The 27,858-nt window shown below is 46.0% G+C and overlaps 1 protein-coding gene across 6 annotated transcripts in view; it reads left to right on the top strand.

The window, feature by feature from the left end:
* Nucleotides 1-27,858, top strand: part of raraa (retinoic acid receptor, alpha a) — a 147,551-nt gene that overhangs the window by 9,973 nt on the left and 109,720 nt on the right. For 2 of the 6 annotated variants that reach the window (XM_037081424.1, XM_037081423.1), the window contains exon 2: nucleotides 9,403-9,472. The exons of 3 other annotated variants lie outside the window; for them this stretch is intronic. The gene's annotated coding sequence lies outside the window, so the exon portion shown is untranslated. Of the gene's footprint in view, nucleotides 1-9,402; nucleotides 9,473-23,252; nucleotides 23,377-27,858 lie in introns of all 6 variants that reach the window. One more of the 6 variants, XM_037081425.1, reaches the window with a different exon arrangement.

Below are 27,858 nucleotides of genomic sequence, written 5' to 3'. Positions count from 1 at the left end.
GTCGTATTTAGTTTTACCAGTTCTAAAGCCTGTTTCTGTACATGATAGCTCACTGTTATGGCTTTCTGGGCATGATGCATTTTCTGATATGAACATTGAAAATGCTGGCTGCTGATTTCGAGTGCTCCCCTTCACTGTCCCGGTCCAGTTGACCGGTGTGGCTCAGCGGTGAGCGCGGACAGTGGTGGAAGCAGGAATGTGAAAAATGAGGTGAAAACAGTTTGCAGAGCATTTGGAGCTCTGCCCGTTGTGACACCTATGCACATGTGAAAAGTCTGGAAAAGTTTTCTTGCGTTCTAGCTCAGCCCTGCTCCCCAACATTTTAGGGGCGCTTGAAGTGCTAAACTATTCCCGTTAATTGGTTATTCTTCTTTCACCTCTTCACAAACAACAAAATGACAGCTGTGATTAACGCATGTCTGTGTAATGTTTTCTTTGTCGGGCTTGTGGTCATCTGGCTCGTGAATTGAAAAATTGAAAACAGGTGTGCATTGTTTCATCATCTGAGCACCGAGGGAGCACTATCACGTTGTTGAAGGAAGGGTAGAACAGTTTTAGATGTAAATCTATCAAAGCTGGATGTGCTCATACCTGATGATTTCTTTCAGTTAATAAAGCCCCATCATCTTAATGGATCCCTGCCTTTGCATTAGGCAACATAGTCTCCATGGACAACTGTGATTGCGGGGTTAAAGGTCGCCGATTTTCTGACTGGAATTGAAAATTTCAGAAAAAGTCGCTTTTCACTGCATTTGTACCATCTTAACACTTGATTTAAAGAAAGTGCTTGAGGATCTTGGAGGCTTGTGTTTTCAACTGAACGCAGCTATTCTCTGTGCGTTGGAGGTGTGGGATGTGAAAATGGGATGCCATCTTTAATTTGTGTTTTGTTTGTGAATTTCATGTCTATAGTAGACTCATTGTGGGGTTTCTGCCCATGCACACGTTATGAAATGGCTAACAAGAAGGCTATGTTTGTTTTATTAAGTGTCATCTTCACTTTGATGGATGTCTAGTGCGTGAGCGTGCCCTAATTGTCCTCCCGCACAGCAGCGTGTTTTCATCCTCCGCTGGCCTCTGGCCCACTCGAGCTCTGGTCCACTTGTCCGGAGCACCAAAACAATGCGAAGCTGCCGTGCTTCTTCAGAGAGCCACTGTCGGGCAGTCCCCCAAGGGTGGAGTGTTTTCTAATAAGTCTGTGCCAAATCTGGTCGCAGCCCTCAATCGCCTCTTTGTCAATTCCTCCATGTGAATGTCACTGTGGCTGAGCTGTGGCTCCATGGATTCCCTGTGTTCATACCTTACATGGCTTCCATCAGGACATACACAGCACTGCTTGCCTCCCCCTCAGCCACAACCGCAGCTCCTACATCCTCCAGCCATTGTGTTTCTATCGCATGAAACTTCTTTTTTAGCCCCTCTCATGAAGCGTGAAATACAAGCTTTTATATTGGCATTGGCAGGTATTTAAACTTCTGATGTGATCCAGGCTGCGCTCATTAAATCGTCAAAATGATGTAACGTTTCACTGCTGCTGCTGTGTGCCAGCATGGCATGTTTTTCCACTTAGGGATTCCAATATTTGTCTCTGTCATAAACACAGGGCATCTGGTTGCCAGTAGTGGGCCCAGCCTTCATTTGGACTTTGACATCGAAATGTGGATGAATTCTTCAGAGGGAAGCTGCCTGGCTTCTCTTTTAGCAGCTCGCGTAGGTATGATAAATGTTACTAATCACCTATTGACCCCGAGAGGTCAAGCCTTTGCCCTGTCACCCATCACCCTCTGCCTTCCCGCTGTCTTCCCTCCGCCCCTGTTCCCCCTGGATAGCCTTTATCTTGCTCAGGCATTAGTTTTTCTCTCCAGCACAGATACCAGGCAACACAAATATGCACTTTCCTTGTTTGCAGTCAAGTGTGAGATTTTCTTCCCCCTTTTTCTTTATCGTCCCAAAAAAAATCTGTTATTTGGCCTTGTGGCCTCGGAAATACATTCATGTTGTGAATGTGATTAGATACGGTGAGTCGGAGCAGATAGGCTTTCCTCTCCGTGTTCTCAGCTTTAGTTTTGACCTTTGCACTTCTAATATCACAGCCAGTTTTTAGGATCTTACTCTAGAGAGATAAGCAAATAGAAGAAAGTGTGAGATTATCTGGGAAATAATCTTCTGGAAGAAATGAGTTTTGGTTGAAATACCAAGGACAGGAGCTGTAAACATGCACACACACACACACACACACACACACACACACACACACAGTAGTATCTGTGCTGGATGTGGTTTCTGTTCAGCTTTTTTTTATTCACTGCCAGTGTAAAGAATTGCAGAGGAGCTTTTGTTCTTCTGAAAATCCACCTGATAATGTCGGTAGCTGGCTCCGTGCCTGAGCTGGTTGGATTTAAAAGACGAAAAAGAAAAAAAAAAAAAACTAGTCTCGAGTGCCCAGCCCAGTGTTACACTCTTTACACACCCAACACAGTGGCCCAGATTCTCCACAATACCCCAGTGAAACAGCTCCTCTGTTTGGAGCCTTTAGAAGTGGATGGCGAATGTTGTTTTCAAGGGGGAACCCAGAGAGTTGAAGAGTGCAGCGCAGGTAGGGAAAACAATGCAGGTGACACAATAATGGCACCAGCGGGATGCCAAGATGTCTGGGTTCACAGATAGGCCCTTACTCCATCCTCTTCACCCCTCTCCCACTTAAGTGTTCCACATGAGACTGATTGAGCCATTTCGTATTGCTAAGCTGCGTGAAGAGTGCTACTTTTATAATGAAAGAATACTGCTAAATCAAGGCTTGACAAATCTACTTTCTCCATGTCCCCATATTGAGGGTTGGCGGATTAGACTCTAATTTTAGTTCCACTTATCTCTTCAGCTGCTTTTAAGAATTAGTTCCAAATAACAAAAAAGTGTGAAAAATGTGAAGGGTTTTTGGGGGTTGGATGGGAGGGTGCAGGGAGTTGGGTATTGTCTGCGAAGCGAGGCTGTGAAAAAGAGATTGTCTAGTGGCAGTGAGGGCCTTTGCAAGAGAGTTTAACTTTGCATACAAATCCCCAGAAAAAAAAAAAAGGCACTTGTGGCGGTTAAGCAAGGGGCAGTTGTTAAACGGAAATCTTTGAGGAGTATTTCAATTGCCGTCGCACCCACCACACAGTGTCTCGAGTGCCTTCATGAGATTACAAACCTCAATAGAATTTTCAAACAACCCAGACCATGAAAAGTTGAACACAACTTTTTTTCACCTCTGTCTGGCCTCGTTCAGTATTCCAGAAACTGGAAGTTTACAGAAACATTTGTGATTGTTGCAGAATCTGTGATGAATGAACAGTTAGTCAGAAAGCGTGTTTGTTTAAGGCCTCGGTCACACTACATAACTTTCAAATTTGTCAGATGGCTGTGCTGTTCACACTGAACAACATTCTGTCTTACAGTCAGGAATCTCAAAATCACGGTTTGCACACTACATGACCGATCAGCGACTTGGGTCGGAGGAATCCTCGGCTAGTCTGTCTTTTCACTCCAAACTAAGTTTTCTGGCTGGCTGCTGCTCCTTTGCTCGCCCATCTCTCCTTCTTGACTCATCCCCTCCTCCAGCCTGTCTGTGCTCTCATTGGCTGTAGCTGATTGCATGGCTTTCTGACCCATCACCTATTGCCCCCTTTTGACCAAAGCTAGCCATGTGCCGGTTCTGGGCTGGTGCTATTGGTCGTTCAAAGCTGGTTCAACCTGTGAACCTTTTAAGAACTGCTTTGCTTTTCCATGGGCCTGAGAGCCACTGTAATGTCACATTGCATATATACATCTCAAGTGTCCAAGTATTGTTAGGAACAACATCCAGAACCAGTAGGACTACACTGACTCTTTACTAGACTTGAAATGCACTGGTTCCAAACCAGCACCTGAATCGCCTTGGTTGAAAAGGGGTATGCATGAACAGATATTTAGCATTCTTGATATTTTACAACCATCTTCAAGGCAACAGGCAGATTTTGGATCATGTCCTTGAATAGTTCATGCGTGAGCACTGAGGAAACTGTAATTTGCCTGGCATGTTGAAAACCAGTGTTACAATCCTGTTGGCATAAGAGTTTCTAGTTGACTTACTGCCAGTCATCACTGAGTTCATATGATCTAAACAAAATCACTTTCATGGACCTACTCTAAAGTCACTAAGACCCTGATAGCTTAAACCTTTCCATCTCACATGTATTTGGCTACTGTGACACGTCGTCAATACTAAACAGCCATCAATACCCCACTGGAGGCAGTTGCATTTAAAACAATGGAGGACACAGCGTTGGTGTGCATTCAGCACTTTTGAATAGCCGTCAGCTTATTGATTCCTTTTCAAGGTCAGCATCAATTCCTCTCTGCCCCGTCTTTTCTGTTTGTGACAGCGGAGGACGTGTTAAAAAACTTGCTGTGCAGTTCAGCTGGGAGGTGGAGACCCATTAAAAAACCCACCATGGCGGTTTTCACTCAGATTTGCTTCTCTTGGAGCGGAGCCCTTTTGGTCGCGGGCAGTGTTTGGGTGTGATTATGTAATCCATCAGGGTATTACCATAAAGGGGATGGGGGCAGGGTGTCGAGGGGTTGGAAGGTAATAGCGGTGCTACTGATGATCATCGTCTAGCAACTGCCCAAGGGCAGGAATGTTTTGTGTGCCGATGTGTCCGACAGGTGGCTCGGAGACGCTAATTGATTAATGATCAGGGTGATATATGAGCCCCCGCGGCCAGTCTAAACATAAAGGCTCAGAGCACCGGTGTCGCCCTAAATCATTTCCAACCAGGCCAGTAAACCCAAAACGGTTCCCTCATTAGCATATGAAAGACCAATTGGGAGGGAGACTGTGCCTTCCAAGCCCTTTGTAGACCGTCTATTGTCAACATCCTGAGTCTGAATTAACAGGCTAGCGTTTTATGCCAGATGAATAATGACAACAAAGATGGTTTTATGATTAAGGGTCACTCAGTGCTAATGAATGATTAACATCACCACAATCTAAGCCTTTGATATCATTCAGATTCTGCCCCCTCTCTCTGCCCGTGCATGGCTTTGACCAAAGCAACACTAACCAAAATGATTGCACTCCTAAAAAGAACTACTGCCTCCTGCACTGTATGAGATGTAAATTGTTGATATTTTACTTGAACTCATAAAATATGGTTATAAAATGCAAAGTTGAATAGATTTGTTTTCCCCATGTGTTATTGTAACTATATTTCCTTATACCTAGAGGTGAGATAATTTACATTCTTTCTTTACATGGCTGTTCTGGCTCTCTACATCATGGAGATGACATATTTTCCATTCAAGCACTGTCAGATTCTTCTGAATGATTGAACATTGGTGGAATTCACCTGCCCCCAGACGATCATATTTTGCACTTGGTGTTCCACATAACACAGTCATTGTCAGTGGATTGCTCTCTGAATCTCTCTCTTACTTCCTCTCCCTCTCTCTGACTCTCCCTCTCACTCGCTCTGGTTATTTACCATTCCACAGGGGGCCTTGCGTGACCCTCTTCATTGTTTTGTTTGGATGACTCTGAAGGACAATGGCAGTCTGGAGCCTTGGCCGGCACTCAGCGTGTGTGAATCTGCATCTTTCCATTGGGAGTGCTGTCCTCCGATGTCAAGAGAGGTTATGTGATCTATGTGTGACTGAAGGGGGTTTCCACCGCCGAGAGCCTCAAGGAGAGAGGTCTGTATTGTGTGAACGCACGTGCGCACGCACGCGGCCAATGGAATTTTATAGAGCTGAGCGAGTTAAAACAACACATTGTGTCTGTTTTAATGTCAGCTCATGACTCTCCCTGCAGGGCTGCCATTCCCAAGTAGCCTCACACTCGGAGACCGCTGGTCCTACCCGCAATCAGTTTTTTTACACATTTGCACTGAAAGGCGAAGGAGGCGTGCTGCTGTCACAATGCATAAGGGAATGTCCTAGAGTCAATGAATGATTTCACTCGATAGTTGAGCCGCCTCCCATCAAATCTTTTTAACCAGGAGTACTTGTACGGTCCCATGAGCCGATGCATGCCTGTACGTTGAGGATCGGGTGACCCTGCTGTATTATCGTTTCAGGCTCTCCGCTTGGTCAGACTGCAGATCCCTCAGCAATTGAGGCCTTCTAGGTGTGGTAAATTGGGTTCCATTTTAAAAGCAGATGGACTTGTCTGGCAAGGCTCCAGCAGCGAGGGGCCTTTCTTTTCCGTGTGTGAGTGTGTATGTGTGTGGAAGAGAGAGAAAGGTGAGTGTCTGCGGGTAGTCGCTTTCACCCATCAGCAAGGATAATGACGTGATTACCCTAGGCTACTCCTGTCCACTCTGATCAGTGTATAGGCTTCAGGCTTGCATACACACAGACACACACACACACGCACACACACACACCAGGCACACACACACGCTCACGAACATGTGCATAAACTCTGTCCTCATTTCATCCTACCTGCCCTTTTGTCTAAATTAGGTTGTTCTTGGTCTAGTGGACCAGTAAAAACACACACCATTCACATCCACACACAGGAAGTGAGGGCGTGTACCGAGACAGGAAGTAGAATAGATGTCGTTCAGGGTTGTTCAGGGTTCTGGGCACACAGGCGAGCTGCTTACACTTTAAAGTGTCGTCAGCTGAAGGAAAAAGCTGTTTCACATTACTCAGATCATAGAGAAGGCTGCAAACTGCAGGCTGGGGGCTTGTTTTAAATATGAATATCACAGGTGGCCACCTCTTACATACTGCACCTTTAACAGCCAATCATGCCATTATCAACATAATGTTGCCTTTCTTCTCTCTGTTTTCTACTGACCATGTCTAAGAGCTGTAAATGTGAATGTATGGTAGTTCCTGAGGCTGCAGTTTGTGCTGTTTTATTGGATTACACAGCATATTGTATTTTAGAGTCACTGTATGTTGTATGTTGTTGTCTACGCTACTCACCTCATACAAGGTGATATTTGTTACAGGGCTAATACGTGGCATTGTGACTTAAGTGTTCATGATGTAAGCGTCCACACCCTGTTGTGAATGGGTTTTTGTGGTATTAGACTGTACAAATATTACATGACATGTTTGCAATTCATAGGTCTAGAATTACAGTAATTTTAGGATCTGCAAAGGCACCACTTGGCAGGGATGTCGGCTCTGCATCTCTTAAGTGTGGTCTTCCCTCTCCATCTTTGTCAAACCGGGCAAATTGGCACATGTAGCAGGGGGGTGAGCTTGAAGCCAACACATGCAAGAGCCATGTTTGCTGTAACAAAGCTTGATGCATTTATTTGGCAAACACCTTGTGTGAATTTGGAAACATGATTCCTCCTTAAGATTGACTTGAGGTTTGGAGTTGAGTTGCATCATGTGCAAATAAAATCAATGCTGAAAGGTGCACTTTTTTTAATCAGAAGAGAAAGATCTTCATTGTTTTTTTTTTGTCTAAACAAACTAAATAAACTAATTGCTTTGTTGTCATGACTGAATTAACAAACTCACCAACATAATTTCAGTTTTACTTTACTGTTAATATTTGGCGGTCCCTGCCACCTTTCTAGCTTCAAACAGTGTTCTGCATGCCTGCATTTTGTAAAAATTATATATTTATGTTTGCAGTTTGACTGTCCTCAGGAAATTGTGATAACAGATTAATGTGAAATTTGTTTACTGCCTCTTAGGGAGCACTCACACTAGGCAATCCGTACCGTACCCAAGCATGTTTGACCCCCAAAGTCCAGTTTGTTTGACTAGTGTGAGCGCTCCGTACCATGCTCAAACATGGCACGCTTTCTTGGCCCTAGCATGGTTGGCAGAGGTGTGCTTTGGAGTATTACAGTCGCTTACGCACAAGCACAAGCACGGGTACATCATATGGACATGATGTATAATCGACGCAACCTTGCCTTTGTGAATGTGTGAATTCAGTCTATGACTAAAATTACTCAGAATGAACAACAAACTCAGTAAAGTTACAGTCACGTTCTCTGTGTTGTTCTCTAATGTGTTGCGACTGCGCTTCTTGTAAACCAGAGGAGTCATGCATGTGTCATATCACGATGAGATGACATATGTAGAAGAGGTAACTGTGCTCAGGCCCGTTTGGGGCCGGAGCAGTGTGAGTACAGGCCAGCGGGGGGATCGGGGAGGAGAGACAATCGTGCTTCGGCGTGGTACGGAGCAACTGGGCCAAGTGTGAGTCCGCCCTAAAATGGCTCCAAGCCCGGAGGTCCGGAGGGAGGGCATCTTTTTTTTTCATCTTTTTCGTAGTGGTGTCACCGTGGCTGTCAGGACAGCTCTGTCCCTTCTGCAAATCGCTTGCTTTGTTAATATATAGGACCGTTCTTGCTCATTGTAGCAAGTGTGCCGCGAAGTGAAATAAAACCAAGCAGACCACAGTTTAAATGTCAACGGTTTCACTTGAACATGCATTTGGAAAACCCTGGTCCTCAGCTCTATGTTTTATGGGAGCTGGAGGGATCGTGTAGCCAGGACATGCTCAGAAGAGACTGTCTCTGTTTTCTCCCCAAGGAGACAGACAAGAAAAGTTCACTGCTTCTGAGCAATTTTGACACAAACCAATTTTCTGTTCAAATATTACTGACCATGATTGTGCTGTTTGAGCAATTTTCAGTTGATTCCATGAAATCCAACAAAGTGCCTTCTAACATTTAAAAAAACATCCTGTAATTTTCATCCAGTCGTTTCTGGTTGAAAACAAAACATCCCACAAAACATTTCCCATGCCTTCTGCGGCACAAAGGTGGCATTTATTGGAGCTCTCAAGCGCCATGTGACTCTTTTAATTTGGATCTGTGACCAGACACATTGGTAAACATATTTAAGCAACATGCATAAACAAAATGGCATTGTGCACAGGCTCGCTCCAGAACAGCGTTGTGAGATCCACGCCTGCTGCAGCCATTCGTCTGTACGGCTCAGGCCTAGCTGTCTGTGTGGAGATGACACGCCACTTTAGATTTGTCTCCGTCCTGGCAATGAAGGCGCCTCTGTGTTCCTATTTGTGCATCAGGCTGAGGGGATTTCTAGGCCGCCACCTGATTCACATTGCTGTAATTGAGTTGTGGCCATAAGCGCTACTGTGCCTGCCTAGGCCCCAGGTTAATTCACACACCACAAAAGCACTGTTTTACTCCACTTTTCACATGATGTCTGGGGTGCAAATGTAGTGAGTGAGAAGGTCCAATCTATTGGAAAAAGGGCGAGGAGATTACAGGGAGTGTGAGAGCTGACGGAGGAAAAAGAGTGTATGAGTTTTTGTGTGGTGGAGCAGTTGTGTGCCATAGAGGCTATAGGGAGTCACTGAGTCTGCAGCACGTGGATAAGGACCACAAAGCTGTTGGTTTCAAATATCTTTCTTTCTCTTTCTTCCTCTCTTCTCAGAGCTTAGGAGCTGCAATCGATTCAAGGGGAGATTTCCTTGGCCAAGGACAGGGAGATTGACGTTTTTGGGGTAAGCCCGAATTTGTCGCCCCTGTCAACTCTGGGTAATTGGACTTCTCCGCACTTGTGTGCGTGGGTACCAAACCCCATCTTGCTCTGTACACAATAGCATTGTTCCTTGTCATGTGACTGCCATATTGGCTTTGTGGTTGCACTGAGCGCGTAGCTCATGATTCTTTGATCCTCATCGTACATTCTGCTTTTTACTGCTGTTGTAAAGGTCACTTTCTGTGTATCACTGCTGAGGTATTGGAATTATATTCACACACACACGCGCGTACACACGCCGTACTGTTTCTAGGAGGTACTGTGGCCTGCATGCCGCCAGTGGTAGGATCAGGTCTAATCCTGGGTCTGTTGCATCAGAGTTGGAGCTGGCAGCGGGGAGATTTGCTCTGTCATGTTCGAGCGACAAAGACCAAACAAAAACAGCCATTCATCATTAGGAACTGGCTTGAAGAATTTGGATCATAACTCTGTGAATATAGACAGATTTATTGAGTCTGATTCATCTTCCTCTTGTCAACTGCGCAACGTTGTGGCAGCAGAGAGAATACTAGTCAACTATTTATTCTGTTCTGTCCTTTCCCTTCATTTCATTTCACGTTGTTCTGCCAGAACGTTGCCACAATAATGACTGGCAGCAAGGAACTGAAAAGGTTGGTGAATTCCTCTCTCAGCCAATCACAGTCCCCCGGAATGTGGCTTAGTTTGCCCTGTCCTTTCCCATCAGCTCTTCTGCTACCTGTACAGACTTGTCTTCTCCTGTCCTGTCCTGTCATGTCTTGTCTTGTCCTGTCCCATCCTGTACATTCTGTCCCTTCCTGGCCCTGGGGAAAGGCGATCTCTTCCCTCAGACGAACACCGTCCCTCATTCCAGCCTCCGAGCAAAAAGCAAACAGAATGGTATGTGCACCAAGATGCCAGCCAATACCCAGAAGAATGCAGACTCCCTCTGCAAATCCACTCCTTCATTGGATGCCCACACCAGAGTGGGTGTGCGTTTTTTTGTGCACAAACACATATTCACTCCCACTGAAGACGTCCATGTGTCGTAACTGAGGGTGACAAGTGGTCTGGCAAATACTTCCCTTTTAGTGACGGGTTTGGCATGCGGGTGGCCTGATGGACAAGACTAAGACTAAGACTGGCATTCTGGTCGTAATATGCAAGTCTGTGTTGCTCTCTCCTCTTTTACCTTTCGAGGAGAAAGTTATCCCACTGTAGTTTTTGTGAGGTTAGAAACTGGCAAAGGCAGCCAGAAAAACATGTAGGAATTAAAGTAGGTCAGTTTTCAGTTCAGTTGGGCTCTCATTTTAGTTGTTTGGAGGGCAATAAAGCTTATTCACTTCATCTGTTCATGATGGAATGTCACTCTTATTGGAAGCATGTAATTACTCCATTTGCTGCATCATTTATTTATTTATGTTTTATTTAACTGGAAGAGGATTCATGCAGTACTTGTGCGCAGTCGTTCTCCAGTTTTCCTTCTCACTCGCTGTCTCTGAGTTAGCAGGTTTGGGGTTTTCATCTCCACGTCCAGCGGTATTTAACTCTCCCTTTCCCGTCGTAACTTAGACCCAGGCTCATACACAGGTCTGGGAAGCGGCCCCGGCAGTTGATGTGGAACACATGCCTTTAATGATTCACACTCTGTGTGCGGTAGGTTGGTGGTGGCTGCTGAGCCGGCTGCCTCTCCCTCTGTCTAGAATGGGACTCCTGTGTTTTTTTTCCTCAGTGGAGTGTTTCTCTCCACTCCACAGATGGAAACTTGAGGGAGGTTGAAATGTGTTGTTATTATGCACGGTTGTTCCTGTGCGATGGCACTTCTTATTCTTGTTCAAATCAGACATGTTCCGTTGCATCTGCAGAATATGATTTGCAGGCTGGGGCATCTGTAGCAGCACAATCCTTCATTTATAATGGTATGTTGTGATTGATATTACCTTAACCTCCTTTAATTGAGTTTGGTTGAATTGACAAAACTAATTTGATTATTTGTTCACCTCACACTCAGTTTTTCCTCCTTTATTTGACACCCTTTTAAGACGCACTATGTAGTTTTATGGAGGAAATTCAGTCTTGGAATTTAAATGTTTATAATACAAATGAGGCCATAATACAAAGACAGAAATATTCATTTTTCCATAACTGAATATACAAGCTGCTCTCAGAGGAAAATAAGGTCCCCAGAACACTTTGAAATAAAATAAACAAAGCGAGACAGTATTAAACTGTGTTGTCCTTTAAGGTCAGTTTGTTTAATCAGTTTATTCAGTCATGAAAACAAGGAGAGTTTGTTTATTTAGTTTGCTTAGACAGACAATAATCAGCCAGAGGAGACATTTCTCTTCTGATCAAAACCTCTACCCCAGAAGTACATTGTGCACCTTTAATTTGATTGTGATTGTGTTGCACACTGTGGCTTTCCACCACATCCACCTCCTGATTTAGCAATTTTCATTTGTCAAATTTCCACAAACCCTCAAATTTGAGAGTTTCGGTCGAGAAAACTACTTCTGAGCTGCTGAGCTCATTTATTGTAAGGCATTTGAATAGCAAAGCTATTGAATGGCATCTTACTTCCTCACCATCAGCAGAATTGCAGAAGTACGCTAACGTCCTGATGCTCAGTCGAAGTTCGCAGTTCACAGTGTGCACTTCACCCGCAGAGAAAAAAAATAGAGAACTTTTAAAAGGCATCATGGATCTCATTCAGGCAAACGCAGCCACTGCCTTTCCCTGCAGCCACTGGTTTACTTCTCATTGTGTGCGTAAACGGGGAGTTTCAGGCTGTACAGTCAAAGTGCAGTTGAATGTGCCAGCACGTGACAGGGAGTGGGCGCTGTCCCGCCATCCAAGCTGACATAAATGGCTTCCTGTTTTTGCTTTCACCCAGTTCCTCCCCAACCCCAGCCTACATCTTTCCATCTGCGCTTCCATCTTTTGTTCTTCCCCTTTTTTCTCTCTATCTCTTCCTCCGTCTCGCCATCCTGGGTCCCACGCCCCCTTTGTGTGGCCTTGTCTGACCTTTCCTTCCTCCACTCACTCACACATACGCACATCTTCTCTATCTCCTACCGCACACACTGACTGGACATCGCACTTGCGTGGTTTAAAGACAAAACGCCTCGCGTCCTTGACATAACTGCAAGTGAGAGGCTCTTTCCTTTACTGCAGGGAGACAAACTTACGGGTGGCCGCAGCACTTAACATAGAGGCCGACGCACTTGCTGACCTTGCTTGACAGAGTGGCTCATATGTGGTGGATGAGTCAAGAAATAGCATGTGCATGCCAGGATGAAGCATTGTATTAATGTTCAAAAGTGATGCAGTCATTGTTTCACTGGCAGTAATGGATCGCACTCTTGTTATGATTCAAGGAAATGTTTGTGTGTGCGATTGGAAGTCTTTTGCATTAGAGTAATTCAGATTTTTTTTTTTTTTCCCCACAAGAGCTTGACTTAATGCCCACAAGTTTGCCAATCCAGTTCACTGTGTTTTTATGTGGTGGTGCTCAGTTTTTTACAATACCCATAATCCACTGCATAACAAAGTGCCACTCGTAAAGCATTGCTTTAATGAAACAATGCCTTTGTGCTGTTTTATGTAACGTGTTTTGTGTAAATTGGTGTTAATCTGTTTGGGCTCATAAATTAAGCTTTCTGTTAGAACTTGTTCTATAAAGTTCGCTGCTCTCAGTGCTGGTTTGGAGCGAGCGCTTGAAGTGTGTGTGTGTGTGTGTGTGTGTGTGTGTGTGTGTGTGTGTGTGTGTGTGTGTGTGTGTGTGAGTGAGTGCTGAAATTGATGAAGAGACCTCCCTGGATTTGAGTGTTGCTACAAAGCACCACCCGATACTGTATGCAGAAAGCCCCAGCCACTCTAGGCAAGAGGGCGTAGCTAACTGTACTGAGTAGTCTGCAGTTCCTCTTTGGGGCGCCTCCTGACAGGAACTTGGCAGCGAGGAAACATAAACAAATTCCCTGTGGTGGGCTGGCAGGCTGGGCGGCGCGGTTCCCCCCTGTTACCATACATGCACAGCACAGCGCAGCTCAGCTCAGGCTAGCCTGCTCAGCTCGGCTCAGCACCCACAAGCTGTGAGAAATAGATCTTAAAGGGACAGGTGCCGCCTGTGCTCCTTAAAGGGCCACAGGCCCACTCTGTATCTGCAGTCTGTTTTTTTCTTCTAGTGGTCACAGTTGCATTTGCTTTTCACTGTATTGTTTCACACTGACAGTGATATGTGTTACTACTTTACTTAACTCTTGGCTGTTTCTACAAACACCATTTGAATGCCGCCTGGGGGAGGGAAAGTGCTGCCAGGGGTCCCAAAATTATTGGTTGTGCTGAGGTAGCAAAAAAGCTGAGGCGGTGATGATGTAACGATGGAGGTTGGGGAGATAGGAGGGAGGCCTTGCAATCCAGCATGCATGAGAGAAAAGGGTGTGGTTGAGCACAGCAGTCATAAAACACACACATGCACACACACGCATGTGCCATTTTCCCACAACCAAAACATACTCAAGCATACATGCTTGCACATATTGAAACATGTGTGTGCAAATAGCTTGACATGTTTGCAGTTTTCTCTTTCTCTCGCCCTCTCTCTCACTGTGTGAACACAGGGGTGTATTGTGCAGCCTGACCTGGTCCCGGTCCAAAGGCAAAGAGAACCCAGATTGCTGAAACAGAGAGCCCACTACTAACAGGGCGGCCAGGCTGTAGTTGTTATAGCCCGCTACAGCCTTCCAAACCAAAGGGGACTGCTAGCTGAGCCCAGACACTGTGTGTACATCCATGTGTGTGTGTGTGTTGTGTGCACATGTGCACACTCTTTTTGATCAGCCACAGAAGGATTTTTTTGGACGGCACTTGCAGGAGCCGACATGGCACCTCGGCGCAATTTCATAAGCACTGGTAAAGGCATTTGCCTGACTTTTAATAGCCCTTCGTCTACACAACATCTTCCAAATGCACTGTTTTAAAACCGTCCTTTAATAACGGTGCTGGTGGAGATGGCCCGCAGAAAAGAGGGCGATGGCGAGTAGGAGGTGGAGACCCTTCTCCTCCTCCTCCTCCTCCTTCACCGCCTCCTCCTTCTCCAATTCCTTGTAGGAGGATTACATACGAATCTCTCTTTCACTGTTTTTTTGTGGAATGGTGACGAATGCAAGAACCAGCTCAGAGACTGCCTCTCTGGTTTCATTCGCCTGTCAGACTGTCTCATCTGTGTGCACTTATCATGTGATGAGCACCTGTATGAGAGTATTTTAATTAGAAAATGTTGCAATTTAACAGGCTCGGGTTTAGATATTGTCATATGAATTTCTTTGGGCGTGAAATGGTTGAAATGATTTTCTTTTCAAAAAGTGACTGCAACACATGTGAATCCTTGTTACATTAGTAACTAATTACATTATCCCCACCGAGTCCCTTCTCAAAGTCATTTGAGCTGTGAGCAGACGCCTCAAGTACTTCAAAACTGGAAGTGGTGAGGGATTATGTCACTGCCAGACATTTTGTGGAAATAACAATGCTGTTGTTTCCCCAACTTCGTCTGTGTGTGTGTGTGCCTGTGTGTGTTTATGTAAGAGAGGGAGAATAGAACAGTCAGTGCTCTTCTCTGCGAGCAGCAGAGGGGCGGCGGATGAGAAGAGGGTGACAGAAAATGTTAGGATCCACTGACAGAGCACAGCACAGGCAGCTCTGGTGACACTGCAGTTCACAGGAGGAAAGCGAGGCGAGAGAGGCAGGGAGAGGGAGGCTGTTGGAAGTAGAGGGGAAGACGTCACTGAAAAGTGAGTTAGGGAGACAGAAAGAATCTTCCCCCCGCAGGATGATTGTAGATGAGGACGCTGGAAAAAGAGGAGATTAAGAGAAGGAGACGAGGGTGAGCACTGCTGGCATGGCAGCAGGTCTCCTGGGATGCCATTAGTTGGTGTGTGTGCGTGTGTGTGTGTGCTTGCGCATGTGCCTGTATGGTACTTCACCATTAAACTTAAGGCTTACTGAGGCTTAATGCACGTACATGGCCACAGTTGTGTGTCTGAACACTCACGTGGAGTAAAACCTCCCACCAGTGAGGTAAGGAAGACAGCATCAAGGGCCCAGATGTATTCCCCCCCCCCCCCCCACACACACACCTCCTCTTCCAGGTCCCAGTAGGCACATCTCTGTAATGGCCCCCTATCGATCCAGAGACCTCCTTGTCCACACTCAATGCGGATCGATCGGCACCTCGCAAAGAGTCTCGAAGGGCTGCTTCACATCCTGTGGCTCGCTGTGTAGAAAGTGTGTGTATATAAACAGCACTTTTTTTATACTATAAAAGAAACCTGTGTCTGCATGTTTGTGCCTCCATACATCTGTATACCTGTGTGTGTGTGTGTGTGTGTGTGTGTGTGTGGAGGTGCAAGTCCAACCTCCCTGTCTCGCCACAAACCTTGGCTAGAAATTGTCCTGTTGCACCATGAAGCGAAGGCCTTACTCTCATTAAACCATGAACGATGCAGGCCTCTAAAACCTTGCAGCATAAAGACATAAACACCCAACATAAAAAGACTCGCTCAGCCTCTCGCTCAGCCTCCCACAAGAGAGAACAGACAGAGAGAAAAGGAGAAAAGACTCCCTCACCTCCCATGTCAGAAAAAAAAGCCTGATTAATCAGTCAAGCCACATGAAAACTTTGCTTGTTATTGTTGCTGCTTGATTTATTGAAGGCCTGGATCTGGGTCAAGCATCCCCCCATTCTATTTCTCTCTCTTCCCTCTCCCTTCTTTTTTACCCTTGCTGCCTTTTTTTTTTTTTCTACCTAAATAAGGGCCCACCCCCCACGTCTCTTCCCTTTGTCTCTCATCTGGTTTTCTGTTTTTGTTAAAGGACAGTTGATTAATGGAGCCACAGACAAAGCCCGCAGTCTGCTCTCAGGCCGGGCTCAGATAGGGCTCCGCTCTAGGTAAACCAAAACACATGTGCTCTGGACAGCCACTGGGAACCCCTGAGGAGAGAGAAAGGGGAAAGAGAGAAGAAATTAACGACAGTAGTGGCTGATGTATTATATACAGTGATATAGGGTCCTTCCTGAGCTGGAAAATGTGCAGTAAAAAGCAAAAGCAGGAAGGATGAAGGAGTTGTGTATAACATGTGCTCAGGGTGTGGCCTTTACACTGCTGAGATTTAGTTGCACCATGCAGCATCTGTGCTGTTCATTAAAATATAAAGCTGCCCTTCTGTTCAGGCTCGGCTTCACCTCGCACAGTGTGAAATTGCACATATTTACTGATTGTAATGTAGCAAAGAGACACTTCCACACCTGAGCATTGTTTTCTTGCCTGCAGGCTCCTCAGGATTGAGCAAAGTGCCACTGAGAGTCTTGTAGAAGAGAATTGCCTTATTGAATGATAAAGAAACATATTACTGTGACTGCACTGAGAGCTTCATAGTCAATTGTCTTCATAATGGCAGGCCGTGACACTGATGTCACACACTCGACCATGTTTGTGTATTTATGTTTGCATGCCTTGGAGTGGCCTAATTAGCTGCCGCCTAAGGTAAACATGTGTCCATAGGAATTATTACCCAGAATGTATATTGGATAATAACAATAATGTGTTCAGTTATACTATATTGCACCATTTACTACACTCTCCTTCAATTTAGAGGTAAACAACACATCCAACTATAAGCCCATATAGACAGAGTATAATGATGATTACGTTATATGAGCGGATATTATAAATGTTCAGCTTTACTTTATGATGACTCTTTGCTCTTAACTTGAGGGCCCTTTTATCCCTGTATGGCTATATGTTGTGTGTGTGTGTGTGTGTGTGTGTGTGTGTAACTCATTCACACACAAGATGTTGCCACACCCATGATTTTTTTCAGTATTCATACTGCATTCATGCATTGTTGGCAGAGTCTCTAGGACAGATAAAGACAAATAAAAGTATAAAAATGCAAAATCCTCGGTTGTTATTAAACCTGGATGCCCTGCTGAGTAACGTCTATGTGTGGGAAACACTGGAGGGGTAGGGCGATGTGTTTGGGTTACATGGCCCTGCAAATAAAGGGTTATGAGATCTGTCTCCATGTCTTACAGTCCTTTTCTTTATAATTGCTGCTAGGTTGCTAATGTTTTGCTAGCTAACTAGCTAACAAGCTAATGCCACATTTTGATGAATTTCAATGTTGCACTCCCCCTTTGATGACATGTGACACTAAAGTCCAACAGTGTAGTGAATATCAGTACAGACTGGCAGATTAGGAACGCATGTTGCTGATCTTAGCTTATAAGCTCTGCTAGTGTCCAGGTAATGACGCAGTGCTCTAATTTATTTGATGGCTTGATAGACAGAATGCAAGACAAATCACTATAACTAAAGACAGCATGTTGGAAATGTCCAGTCACATCTGTTCATGTAAACACCACTGACAGCTACTGATGAGGTGTGAGGGTCTTGAAGGGTCGCCCGGTGTCATTTGGGAAGATTTCAGCCACTAGCACATGTAACTCTGTTCTAAGGGGCAGGGAGGCCCTTGAAAACCAGGTCGAAATTGGAAATGGGACTTTGTGTTCATGCATGCAGCTTTTGCGGTTTGGTGCAATTTGTTAACAAGTGAAACCAGACACAAACAAACATGGAAAACTCATCTTTCAAATTCAAATGAGCTTGGTTGCTTCAGTGATTTTGAAGGCATTTGTCCACCGTTTTTTGTGACCTTCTCTGTAGTTGTTTACCGCATGTAGGAGAAATTGCCTCCGTCAGACACTTTTTCCCTCTCGACCTGGTTTTTGTTACTTGGACAGTGCTACCAACCACCCTGCAGTATGTGGGCCAAGGCAAGCAGGGATTGAGTGTTGTTTTGGAGGCAGCGAGATCCAGGAGGCGTCTAGCTGGTCAGCAAGGTCACCATCCAACACCAACAACACCAGCACTTTGCAAAATTGTGCACACCCAGAGACACAGAGAAAGGATGGGTCTCCCCTGAGGAGTGTGTTACAGTCATCCGCCGCATCTCACTCAGACAATATGTGCCTGCCAGCTTCCTGTCTTTCCCGGCTCACACACAGGGATAATCCCGAAGCCTTCCTCTGGGTCTATGAGGGATTAGCAGTGGCATGCGGACTGCCGGAAGAGGAGGCAGGCAGAGAGCAGACAAGTAGTGACTGTACCCTGGAGCAACACCGCTTTATTAGGAATAAATCTATTCTCCATCCACTCTGTACTGTCCTCTTTCCAATGATTGGTCTGGATATGTTGGGAGTCTGCAGAAAACTGTGCAGCTTAAACTATTGACCCAGGTAGCTATACGTTCATTAGCGGTGCAACTGATAACAGTACTAATCTTCCGGATCATTAAAATCAGGGTGTGGATCAGTGACTAACAACATTTCGTTACACCACTGATACTGATGGAGGATAGCGTAGTTCAAATCCCTTGATATTTGACACAAATTGGTGCGAGAAAATGCGCTGGGGACTGTTCACAATCGACAGGGTGGCTGGGACTGGGGCTGCGTTTTGAACAGGCCTCCAGAGCGGTGCATTTTTGAGACTTTCCCTTTCCAGGCTCTGCACGTGAAGACTGTACCATAGAGCTTGGTTAGGTTTCCCTCCCGGTGCCCAGCTGACACCAGGAAGAAGGAGAAAACTTTGTCTCACGCTCCAGCTACATTTGCAATAAACATGTGGTCAAAAAGTCAGCTGATGTTCTGCTGATGGGCAGAAACCAGCTGAGTGGAAATGTGTGCAACACATTTTTTCCTCTTTTTTTTTTTGTACTTCTTCTTTATGTGATGTACGACTACTCTGCGGTCCATTAAATATGTGGCCGACATTGCCATTGAGCATGGTGTTGACGGAGGAAAGACTGCGGTGTGCAGTGAATCCAGAAATCAACGGTGTGTTCCTAGACAACCGGAGTGGTGTTCACGGCAGTGGTATAGGTGACATGTCACTTGTTGACGCTCCGACCTGCTGTGGGGCCTGAACACTATAGTCCAAACAAGCATGGTTGCCTGCTCTGATGTGCACGGAGCCAAGTGGCTCATCTTCACTTCATTAGACCGAGCGCCTGTTAATAATTCATGCCCCGCTTTCCCCGGAAGCAAAACCAAAGGCTCAGCTGCGCCTGTCTGTCCATATTTCTTGTCACCGGACATTTAAGCCTCTCCCCATTTTGGACTACGAGTTATTTACTCACTTAACCCAGCCCCCCTCCCTCTCCTCAGCCCTGCGATGTGCACCTGCCTGGGTGAGCAGATGATGCTGTAGTGCCAGAGGCAGAGGCAGAGCAGTTTTGACATATTTTTATCTTTTATTTTTCTGTTAGCTTGTTTTTCTCTGTCGTTGCCTTCCCCCCATCCATTGTTACTCAGAGATGATGTGTACCCAGTGTACCCGATGTACTCGCTCTTCCTCCCTCCTTCCCTCCATCCCGGGGGAGTGTCTGTTCTCGCTTTATATTTTAGTGTTGTTTCGCCTGTTTTTTTTTTCCCTCTCTCCCTGCTCATCGTCTCTTGTTGCACTACGGTGTCAGATTTAGTTATGTATGCACCCCATGTGTTTGATCCCCCACCACTCCTGTGTTGTGTACATTGCATAACCACCCGCTGCTAACCCTAGAATTGTACCTCAGCTCCCTCTCTCTCTTTCTCTCTCTCACTCTCATTCCTCTTTTTCTGACACCTCCACTCTCCTCCATCTCCCTTTTCCTTCTTTGGCAGCAGTCCAAGTCGTCACTCCTCCATCCCTCCCTTCTCTCCCTCCAATCCCAAACCTCAAAAGTTGGAGCACATTGCTTTTCTAACTCTGTGAGTGTGTTTGTCTTTTCCTCCCTTCCACTCCTTTTACCTTGCTATTCACTTTATTTCCCATCCTCTCTCTCCTCTTTCTCTGCTCATCTCCTCTGCCTGCCTCCTGCTCTCCTCTCTCCCAGTGGTCTCATTAGGCATGAAGGAGGCTGCCTGGTGTGTGTGTGAGTGTGTGTCTGTGTGTGTGTGTTATCTTAGGCAAAGTCTCACTTGACTGAGCAAGCCACTCGCACTAGCGGGGGCCTGGGCTCCATTATTACCACAAAGCTGTCACAAACAGTATATAAAGTAGCCTCCTGTTGCCGACTTGTGGGTGAACACAGGGTACTCTCTTAACAACAGAAGCTACCGCTGTTCTGCGGTCCTTGTACTAAAGGAAAACTACTGTTGCCACGTAATCTGGCTACAGCTTTGCTAGCATATGCCGCTCGGGACACTCAAAACCAAGTAGCGAACATCTGTCTTCTCTCTAGAATGACACCCCACCTATGTGGTCCAACCTGTGGCATGTGGGATGCCCCTCTGTCTTCTTTTCTACTGAGTGAGTGAATGATTATGTGTGCGTGCTTGTGTGTGTGTCCACCGCTGTTTTGCTAGTGTCTAGTTACAGGGGATGTGCAGGAATGGACCCCCTCTGATGCCTTGCTGCCAGGCTTGACCCCAGCAGGTCAACGTCCATTACTGCACGAAACCTAAATGTCAAGCACAGCCCTCCCGCTACAGCCATTTGTCTTTCTCTGCGGGTCAGTGGGCCTGGACACGCTCACATATGCACGCGAACACACCTCACCTGCTCCTGCTTGACCAGTCTGACATATCTTCTTCTTAACATGGGTCTCTGCATCCAAGAATGAATAAATTGTTACTTGTAGATACCAGGAATTCATGAGCTTATCAGTGCTGCTGAGTGACTGACAGCCTGACTGGTCCCAGCTGTTGGCCAACAATTGTTTAGCTTTAGCTTATCTGTGAGCAGACTGACTAACCTTTGGTGCCGATAATGACCACGTCAGTGGATTTTTAGATGCACTTAAAAAGTCTGTATTTAAGTGCTCCTGGCAGTTAAAAAAGACTGTGATGTAGGAAACTGTACAAAAGTGAAAGAAGTACAATATTTGTACCATCAAGGACAGAAACGATTTTCTTTCATCACTTGCTAGTCTTTCACTATTTAAACATTGTGTTATTGTGGAGGTGACTGAGGCTGGTGAAACATCTGGAAAAAAATGAATGCCACCTCTTTTTCTGCTCTCGCCTGGTGTATCAGGTCCTTTTCAGCTCTCTCTCCAGCAGTCAACTTGGAAAAAGCATTTATTTCTCATCTGTTAAACAACCTCAGCCCCTGTATACAGTGATCAGCCCTCACAGCCATTATCAGAAAGCACTGGCCAGCTCCATCACTTGTTCCCCCCACATTACTGAGCAACAGCCATCCATTTTAATAGATAACGCTCATGAAAGCCCGTGGAAGCTGCAGCGAGCGTCTGCACACTAACACCAACACACACACACGCACATATTTAAACACACGACTTGTTTACAGGAAGCTGTCAGCCATGTGTCCTTATGATAAATAAACAGGGAAGCGTCCCCTTTTTAATGATGGCGTGTACAGGCCTGCGCGCTGAATATTGACGGAAAGATTGAAAGCATTCTCAAGGGCCTTTCCAACATGACGTATGGCTCCCGCTGTGTATTTTTTCTCCCCTGCCCTTCATTTTTACCCCCCCCCATCTCAGCTCTCCTTTTATTTATCTTAGACGGCGGCTTGTGCAAGGGTTTTTGAGACGTGAGAGACGCCATAAACACATTTATCAAGCGTGGCTGCCAATAGGGAAAACATCAGGACTATGAATGAGAAGAATGTGATAATAAACGCATAACAATGCAAAGTGAGTTCCCCGGGGGGACGGCGGAGGGCATCTGCAAAGTATAGTGCCAACAGGGCGCAGGTTTGCTTTTTGAGTTTTCACAAACCTGAAGCGAGCAGTCGCAGCTCAGGATACCACAGCAACAATGCCACCTGCATTAGCAGTCCGCCCGCGCATCGCAGAAGGTGCCGCGCTCCTCGCTTTGATAAATGTTTCATTGTTTATGCTGTCTCTGTCTCCGCTTTCTTCTCCATCCCCCCCCCCCCCAATCCCCAACCCCCTCCTCTCCATCCTGTATGTACAGTGGTGAGTGCGTTCAGAGACTGGTGAGCTCTTTACCAAGTGTTGTTTCAGCGTTTGTCAAGCGTTTGATGTCTGTCTCAATTGTTGTTCATTGGGCCTCCCCAGACTGAGATCACAGGCAGCGCTTATTAATTTGCAGGTTCAGGTTGTCAAGCTGAGGGACCCCTACCAGCAGGTCCTCCACGTGGCTTTTCTTTTTTTCTTTCTTTATCTTTTTTTTCCCTTAAACACTATACGCTGCCCCCTTTTTTGACTATTAGCAATCGACCTACTTTCTGGATCTAAAGTTAGCTGCACTCAAGGCAAAGGAGCGTGCTGATCGCTTTGCTTGTGGAAGGGGGGGGGGGTCAGGGTGTTATCTGTGCTCCACCACGACGCGGGGTTAATTGATGCATGCCGGTGTCACTGTCCTGATTGCTGGCTTTTTTGCCTCGTTGGCTTTTTTAAGCTGCTGTTTAACCCCATTATCTGATTGGTTGTGTGTGTGGAGGGTTGGAGATTTTTTTTGTGTGTGTGTGTTTGAGTCTTAGTTGCCTCACAAAGATGAAGAGCTCTCTCTTTACCTTAGGGGGATGGGGTTTGACAGTACTGTAGCACCCCCCCACCACCCTCCATCCCTCTATCGAAGCCCCCCCCCCCCCCCCCCCCCCAACCACCCACCATCCCCCCCTCTGCTGATGAATGTGTTTTTCTTAAAGGAAGGAGGTGGTTGGTTGAGAGGAGTCTCTTTTAATGTAGCTTTTTTTTCTACGTCTGTGTGTGTGTGTGTGTGTGTGTGTGTGTGTGCTAATGCCGTGCAGGGCCGTGCTGCGGGGCTACAGGCAGGCAGACTCGGAGGCAGGCCCACAACCTCGACCCCAGCATCATTTGTTTGGACGAGGGCCGTCAGCGCCTGTCGCGCGGCCCATGATGAAGTGTCAGTCGGTAATTGTCCCCGCGAAGCATCCACATCTCAGGGGGTGATGGGGGAGGGAGGGAGGATGGGGGAGGCAGAGAGCTGACAGAGAGAGAAATGACACCCTGGGCTCCTCCTATTCTCTCTCTCTCTCTCTCTCTCTCTCTCTCTCTCCCTCCTCACTCCTTTTCACTCCCTCTTTCCCTCCAGTTTTTCTTCCCAGTCTTCCTACAGCTGCACCTCATATGAAGGTCTGCTACGTGCCTGGCTCAGACCAGTGGCTCCCATGGAGTTTCAGCTGGGCCTCGGCGCTAACATGATGTCTGTTTGTGCATCTACTGTACATCTGAAGTATGTCTCTGCCTCTGTGTGTACACAAGAGATTGCATGTTTAGTGGAGCTGCGGTGAATAATTGATAACCTGGCAAACTTTTAAATAAGTCGGCAACCACTGACTATCCATTAATCAGTTTCGGTCATTTTTTAGAACAAAAGCATAAAAGTCAAAATTCTGTGAGTTCAGCTTTTTAGAATATCTTTACATTGAAAGAAAGAAAGACCTCCACTTCTGCTCCTGGGAGCCATGATTGACATTTTTCAGTGAGCAACAACAGATTATGAAAGTAATCATTAGTTTCGGCCTTCATGTTTAAACCTACTGTGTTTTTCCTTTCTTTATTATCCACCAACCACTCCTTCTCCATTCAGTCCTCCATATTTTTTTCTCCCTCATACTCCCCACATCCTAATGATCTCTTGAGCCTTGTACTCAAAAGGCTATTTATTTTGTGAAGAGTCCTCTTGAAACCTCATGGTCGAAAAACAGTGGCTGCCCCGCTTACCCAATCATCTTGAAAATACATATATAGTTTTTTCCCAGCCCTGCTCGTTTTGGTAATTAGATTTAGCACAGGGGCTTATATTGATCGAACGATGTCTCTATGTAATGAAAAGCTTTTACAGGACGCACGGCAGCTATTTATAGCAGGATCCATAATGTGTTGCTGTACGGCAGGGGCCCCTAATGCACATCGTGCAGGCTCCTGCGCATAAATCGCCAGCGGAGGTATGAAGTCAGAGACCAATGTAAGTAGCTCCATGATGGAGGAGTGGAGGTGGCGGGGGGGTTAAAAAGACAGATAATAGGGGAGAAAAGAGAGATGGAGATGAAAGGACAGACAAAGGATCAGGTAAAAGAGGGATGAAGAGGGGGGATATGAAGGAGAGGAGACTCAACATGGAGTAGAAGTACAGAAGATGAATATGGAAAGGTGGGAAGGGCAGGAAATGGAGATGCGGAAAGAGGCGAAGCAGCCAAGAGAGACGAGGATATGAAGGAAACCACCTTGAGATGTGAGTCCTATATTTCCAGTTTCCTCATTCCTCCATAAGACCCCCCCCCCCCCCCCTGCTATCAGCACCTTTATGATGATGGGATGAAAACTGTAATGCATGCCAGATAAGCGTCAAGGTTCCTTATAGAGTGAATCAAAAAACGACAGGAAAGAGTGTGAAGAGTGAAGGATGAAATGCAGGATTTAAGAAAGAAGAGACAATTAAAAAAATGATGTCACATTAAAGACCAGAAGGTACTAGCGCCATTATTTTGGCACGTGGCTCCCTATGACACCCTGAGGACAGCAGGTGAAATGGGAGGGGGCAGATGGGATGACTGCCTGCCTGTCTGTCTGTCTGTCTGTCTGTCTGTCTGTCTGTCTGTCTGTTGGCTGCAGGTGGAACACAGCCTGCCACTCCTGCTGTCTAAATGAGGAGCCCCTCTTCCCCTCTCTCTCTTCCACACACACACACACTCTCACTGTCTCTCTCTCCCACTTTCTCTTTAATGGGGCACTGGCCTGGGGCGCTAAACCAGCTCCCTCCGGAGCAACACTCACACAGCATGCACACACACTGATCACACATTACTGACACTCCTGGATACCCTCGCGCATGGTGGGGTATGCACACACACACACACGCAGAAAGAAAGAGGAGAGAGGCGAAGGAAACCGCAGCCCGCCAAATTATGCCCCAGTCTGCGAGATGATGAATCTGGTTGGTGATTAGTTAGTCGAGGAAGGAGGCACACTGCTTAGGCCCTTTAATGGGGTATAATTTGGAAGATAACTGTATTGTCCTATCTCTCTTGACATTTAAATCTAATCAGACCCTGCTGGTTAGCACTGTGGTCCAGGACGAGGGAGCCTGGGAGGGATGAAAGGCTGCTCACGGAGTGGGATCGGCTCCTAGAGGGGCATTCATCCCTCCGGGCCGCCGGGGCAAACCAATTAAACAACAAGGCCAAGGCACACACAATATTTCCTGCATTTCTTTTTTTTTTGTGTATTTATGTTTAACTGATCAGTTAACAGAGACTTAAATTCAGTAACAGAACAGCATAGCAACAGATGCAAGTCTATTCCCCTTCCATGCACACGCACAAACATCACTTGGGAGTCACTCCAAGGGCTCTCCTCTGCTCCCTTATTACCGCAGATGAGATGCTCAGTTTGATTAACACTTCTCTTTCATCCTCTTCATTAGCAGCAGCCGCGGCCCATGAAAAAGAGGGCATGAATTAGAATCCACTTATTCCATAGACTGCCACTAATTCCACACAATGGCGGTTAATGGTGGGGAGTAATAAGGAAAGGGTGTTTCTAATTGTTTCTTTGGATGGTGTGGTGCACACTGCAGCAGCTGTTTCTAGACACCGAAAAACCAGGCCGCTCAGAAAAGGAGGCCGGCGTTGGACGGATCGCGCAACTCGATGGAGCTCACGAGCAATAAAACGCACGTAGGCGAGCTTATTTCCTCCGGCGAAGCGTCTTGCCGAGCAGAGGAGCTGGGCCCCAGTCAATGAGAACCACCTGGTGCTGAGGGAAGTGATTAGGGTTGGCACCACAGTGAGCGAAGAGCTGTTTTGTTAAGGAGGATTGAGAGGAGGGGTCGGGCGGGGAGGGGGAGGACTCACCGGAGTTTGGTTTGTTGGGGAAATATTGACGTTAGGTTTTTTTTGTCACAGCCAGATCTGAGGCCCAGTGTTGTTTTGTTGGTGCTCAATTAGACGGAATTATTTGGGTTTCTGCATGTGTTTTGGGTTTTGACACTGGTGCTGATTGGCGGGCGGGTTGGAGCGTGGGACATGCCACAACAGGGGTTGTGGGTTCAGCTCCCACACAGACTAACACACATACCAGCTTAGAAGTCCAAATAGTTGAGAGAGTGGCTAACCATGGAAAGGGGTTGAGCACTTTGTCCGTGCTGATGGAAATTTAATTGAGAACCACAAAAATGTGTCAGTGGATGCAGAGAGAACAATTTCTGCATGGTGAAAGGTTCAGTTGCAGCCGGGCCCACCCATACCACAAACAGTGTTTGTAGTATGGGTGTAGTATGGGCTCCCATCAAACGGCATGAAACATGTTTCTTTGTTACAATACATCACTATGACATCACAACGTCATCTCAAATCAGTATATTCTGCTTTATCATCTACTTTATGCTAAATTGGACCATACTTTATAAAATGAACATTATGCTGTTTTAAAGAAGACTCAAAACTAATGATTGAGTTCATAAACTCAGAAACTGTTCACTGAGGTAATAGATCATTTTCTCATAAGCTTACATACAATCTGACTTATTTTTGAAACCAGTTGACTTCTCAGACCAGGACTTCTGCTCCATATGTTATAATGTCAGTGCCAACTTTCACTGCTATAGAGATGCTCTGATCAAGAAATGTTTATGTTATTATAATAATGAGTATGATGTTGTTAATTGGGTGACTTACCCAACAGGCACAGGGATAATTTATGTTTATTACAAGTGGGTTCTTAGTTTCGTTGTTTAGTACAGTACTCACCAGTTTCACAAATGTTAGAAATCAGCGCCATTGTTACAACAAAGTCAGTCTGTAAAAATGCTGAAACCTTAATGGACGTTTGTAAAGGACAGTTTGGGTATTAATGATGCCTTTGTTTGCTCTTCCGGCTAACATTGAGGTTTGTCTTTAAAAGCTTTGAAATCGTGTTTCGGTACCATCTGACCTCCCTTTAGCGATGTGGCCGCATTCCCAGATCGCAGCGATTAACTTGGTGAGCACACTGTTATTATTACCCCTGGAAATCACAGCCAGAACTATAAAAGCAAGAGACCCAAGTTGTCATGAAGCAGAATTATCCTTTATGTATTTTAAATAATACATGACTATGGCGCTCCTCATTTTCTTCGAGACAACCCCCCAGAGCTCCACCTCTGAGCCGAGCCTCGGCACCATTCATCTGAAGGCTCGTTCACTTTGATGTTTATTTAATTTATTTGACCTTTTAATTTAACCGGGCATGTCAGAGCCTTCTCCGCTGCTACCTCGCCTGGTCGCAGCAGGCTCACCCTGTGTGTGTGTGTGTGTGTGTTCGTGTATGTGTGTGCTGTGGTCAAAAGGTTTGGTATTTTGTTGTGAAAAAGTGCCGCTGTGTGTGTGTGTGTGTGCGCGAGTACCTTCCCAC

This window comes from Acanthopagrus latus, chromosome 20 (genome assembly GCF_904848185.1).
Source record: "Acanthopagrus latus isolate v.2019 chromosome 20, fAcaLat1.1, whole genome shotgun sequence".
Taxonomy (NCBI): Eukaryota; Metazoa; Chordata; class Actinopteri; order Spariformes; family Sparidae; genus Acanthopagrus; species Acanthopagrus latus.
Note: the sequence above shows the minus strand (reverse complement) of the source record. Positions and strands in the feature narration are given on the sequence as shown.